The sequence below is a fragment of the Limulus polyphemus genome, unplaced genomic scaffold (genome assembly GCF_000517525.1).
Source record: "Limulus polyphemus unplaced genomic scaffold, Limulus_polyphemus-2.1.2 Scaffold1012, whole genome shotgun sequence".
NCBI lineage: Eukaryota > Metazoa > Arthropoda > Merostomata > Xiphosura > Limulidae > Limulus > Limulus polyphemus.
In genome coordinates this window covers 350,875-355,015 of record NW_013666622.1, presented here as the reverse complement: position 1 = coordinate 355,015, position 4,141 = coordinate 350,875, and the positions used below count along the sequence as shown (strand labels likewise).

At 34.9% G+C, this 4,141-nt stretch overlaps 1 protein-coding gene across 1 annotated transcript in view; it reads right to left on the bottom strand.

The window, feature by feature from the left end:
- LOC106461692 overlaps positions 1-4,141 on the bottom strand; it is a gene marked incomplete at its 3' end in the record, with an annotated part of 86,452 nt that overhangs the window by 1,123 nt on the left and 81,188 nt on the right. The window lies entirely within an intron of this gene.

The following is a 4,141-nucleotide window of genomic DNA, read 5'->3' as shown; positions in this document are numbered from 1 at the left end:
GGCTCTATTAACCCTTTTTGGACCAAAGGGGCACCACTGATATTCCTTTTCCTTTGACTTTTACCATCTCAAATGTAATAAGCCTTCAAGCTTGTGGCCAGTAGTCAGAAACTTTTTTCTTTCTAAAATTCTTTTAAACCTCTATATGGGCATAATAACTGTATAGAAACATTAACAAGTTTCATTATATTTATGAAGTATGATAATAAAAATTAAAAACAGGGTAATACCAGAAAACACTTCAGGATTGCTTCAAATTCCATCAGTGTTAAACCCTTAAATAGTTAGTTCATAATATTCTAACTACAAAAGACACCATTAGCTAGTGAGTAGTTTTCTTACACAATCAAAAGTTTAGAACTAACAGACATAAACAGTAACAATATAATGGAAAGTACAATAAAACATAAGTGGGGCATACGTGTAATAATGTTAAGATAAACTATTATAAAGAAAGGCTTAAATATAAGTATAAACATTGCATCTTTAAAATAATGATAATAATCACATAAAAAACTGGGAATCTGGAATTTATCAAAGTAATGACAAGTTGATGTTATTATTTAGTGTTGGTGATCATTCAAAATGGAGATGCTTTCTTTAATATGAAGTAAATTAAAGTTCCCTTAAATTTTTGTTTTTGCTATTTATTCTAAATATTTTTTGTTGGTATGAACCTCTATGTTAAATGTTTTAAGTTAAAAGATTTATAGGATTAAAATGTACTTAGAACAACTTTTAAGGGCTATGTTTCATATTACAATATATATATATTTAAACTCTCAAGAAGTAAATTTTAAAAAATGTAGTGCTATTATATACAATGTTATTGTGCTCAGTAATAAAAAAAAGTCCCTTCCTTAGAAGATTCTGAAAGTATTTTGTTTAAGAGGGAAGGCAGGTAATCCAAATCACCCACCAATAATTCGTGGGTTGCCTCATGCATGATCAAATACTGTGATTTGCCCATCATTCTAAATCTCCAAAGTATGAAGTACATTTTTATAGCAACAGGTTATGAACTACAAATCCCTAGATTCACAATCTGGACATTCTAGTCACAAGGCCCTTCAGAAATGAGACAATATTACTCAATATTGCTCCTTTTGATGCACATATATTTGTGGTATTTGTAAAATACTTATCACTAACAACAAACAACAAAATCACAAACTTTATAATTAAGAGTAAAACCTTTTAATATTAAACAAGACATGGTTCACTAATTGTAAGTAAAGATCTACACAATGAAAACAATAAAATGTCTGATATTAAAAAATTGTAACAACTTAGTATAATCTATGAAGTGGAAATCAAATAGTATTACTTATTTAAGATCATATTTACACTGTTCAATGAAATTTTTTAAAATTAATTTATTTGAGGTAAAAGAGTTTCTTAGCATGAAACCCTATGGAAGAAAATAGCTTTCAACTTCCCTAAATGTTCCCAAGAGAGTTAAGTACATACACCTTTTGTTTCTTAGCAATCTCAAATAATAGGACTTTGCTTCAAATTTTTATAAGTTACAAATATTTTGTAAAACTACTCTCACATTTTCTTTATGACTATTTCTTCTTAAAATGTAACTTAACATTTTCTTAAATCGAAAATGTATTTCCAATAATACTTAACTACAGCTATTACTCAACTGCCATGGTTTCCTTCCTTTGCCTATCTACACATTGGTATGAATTTTTTCTCCTGCTCCAGTCTTTTACTCCCCACTTATTTGCCCTAAGCGATATCTGTCATGTGACACTCTCCAACTATGTCAATGTGCCCCCTACCCTGGTACTATATATAAGCATCTCATTTAGATAATATTATCATTTTTTCGATACTGACCCATTTTGCTGTCTTTATCACTGGCTCTTAGTGGGGAGGAAAGGCAGGAGAAAAGGTAAGTATTATTGGAAATACATTTCAAATTTTAAAAATTGTTAACTTCTGAAACATACTTACCTTCTCTCTTACTATAGCTAGAATCCCACGTTGATAAGGTGGAAGGGCCGGTGAGGGCATTATCCATACAGAAACCATTTGTATAGAACGTGGGCATGCCAAAGGAAGATTAGCACCCTAGTGAGGGAACCGTACTACATCCAGAACAAATATGCTCTTAACATGGAACTTAATTCATGTACTGTGAGTGGAATTTTATATGATCTGTCATCACCAATGGCCAGGCCCCAACCAGATAGCCAAGGTTCCACTGCTCAGGATTGGAATTATATGGCCATGGTCCCTGTATCCCACATTGGTGGCTAGGGCAGTTGTACTGCAGTATATATATATATATATATATATATACTTGTGAGTGGATCCTAACCTGTAGCTATAGAGTGAAGTGTTCCCAGCCACCAGAATCATGATGAGAAGGTAAGGAACACTGAAGAGGACAAACCTTCTCCTCAACCTGAAGAAGTCCAAAAGGCAACACCCCAAACTCAAAATGAAAAGATCCCGTAAGCCATATGCAACCTGAGGAAACAGAACTCATCAAGCCTGGAATTATGAACACACATCTTCAGTCCCCAACCAAGTGGGCAGGATAAATTCCTTTTGTCTCCAGAATTATGGGGAGGATGTGGAATAAACTGTGCTCAATCAAGGACCCGGGCTGGGACCACTCTAGATTCGGAATTATGAGAAGACAGTGTACTGAACCAATATTGATCAAAAAGAATGGCTACACTCAACCCAACCAGATAGCCGAGTATCAAAATCTGAACTGGTACTATGAGTAGGTACCCAGCATAGGCTGGTGCCTCATCTACCAACATCTAGGGTCCCGGGCAGGAGGGGTCCCCAACATCGCCCTCTTCTCTAAAAGTGGAAGAATTTACTTGAACACTCTGGAGTAACAACCTCTGTCCACCACAACAGTGACTGGAAACTGGGTGTGGTAAGGAATCCCTAGCTCCACTAGTAGAATCTGAGGGGTAATGCACATTGGGGAGTCCTGAGGAAAAATGATCTGGAAACAGTGCAATTGATGAGCCAAGTTTCCTAGATCTTTATAAGCAAACTGACACCAATTTATTCAATTCAATGATTGGCAGGGATGGGCAGGATCCCTTATGTTTTACTCATGATAGTCCATGAGTGGCAGTCCAGCATAGTACAGTGGTACCACCCAGTCAGTCACCTATATAAAGTATATTGAATTAGGGGTTGCTAGTGTGGAACTGGTTTGAGAAAACCACACCTGCCTGGGCAACACTCGCCACAGAGTAGGATCCTGTGAAAATGAAGTAATGGACCCTGAAAGGTAAAGAAGAGACACGAGCAGTAATGACAATACTCACTGTTACGTATTGAGAATTTAAAATAGTCCAAAGCCGATATTTTAGTTAATTTATGCTATTTGCCAACACAAGATTGACACACACACCATCTTCATTTTTACACAAATATGTTTTAATATACATACAACAGTACAATTTACAACAACAATTATTACGAATAGTTACCACAAGCAAAGTTTTATAAAACAAAAATTTAACTAACTTACAAACAACATAAAATCTTCTTTCTAGTTCATAGTCTCCTTGATGTCCAGTGAGTTTTGAAGTCGATGTATGTACAATTGCCGAGAAGCTAGCTAGCTTTGTCAGACAACGAATTGTTGGACCGTCGAAGTAAGATAATATTTTCATAAAACCACTACTGTCCAATGGGAATTCAGTAATACTTTCGGAAAGATACTAACATCCAATGAGAATCCACTGACGTTCGAAATTTATAACTGTTCCTGGTCAAATGTCATATATTTTCCGGTTGATAAGGGTTAGCAAAATCACGGTTTATAGCGTACACAGTTATAACAGGTTCCTAGCAGACTCATAAGCTCTCTATTTGTATTTTTTGGCACGTCGCCTTTTACAGGCGCTGGAAAGATTTTCTCGAAAGTTCGGACAATACTGAACTATATTTAACCGGTTACGGAAGTGGATATATTGTCAATTCTTGCATTCACAAATATTTTACAATCTTGGAGAATTGGCGGGAGTTTCAACATACATCACTAACACTGTAAGCTAGGCACATTTTTAAATATAAACTTATTCCAAACAAATGTTGTCATTAAAATAAATATATAACAAATTCGTTACATGCAATACATATCTGACACAAT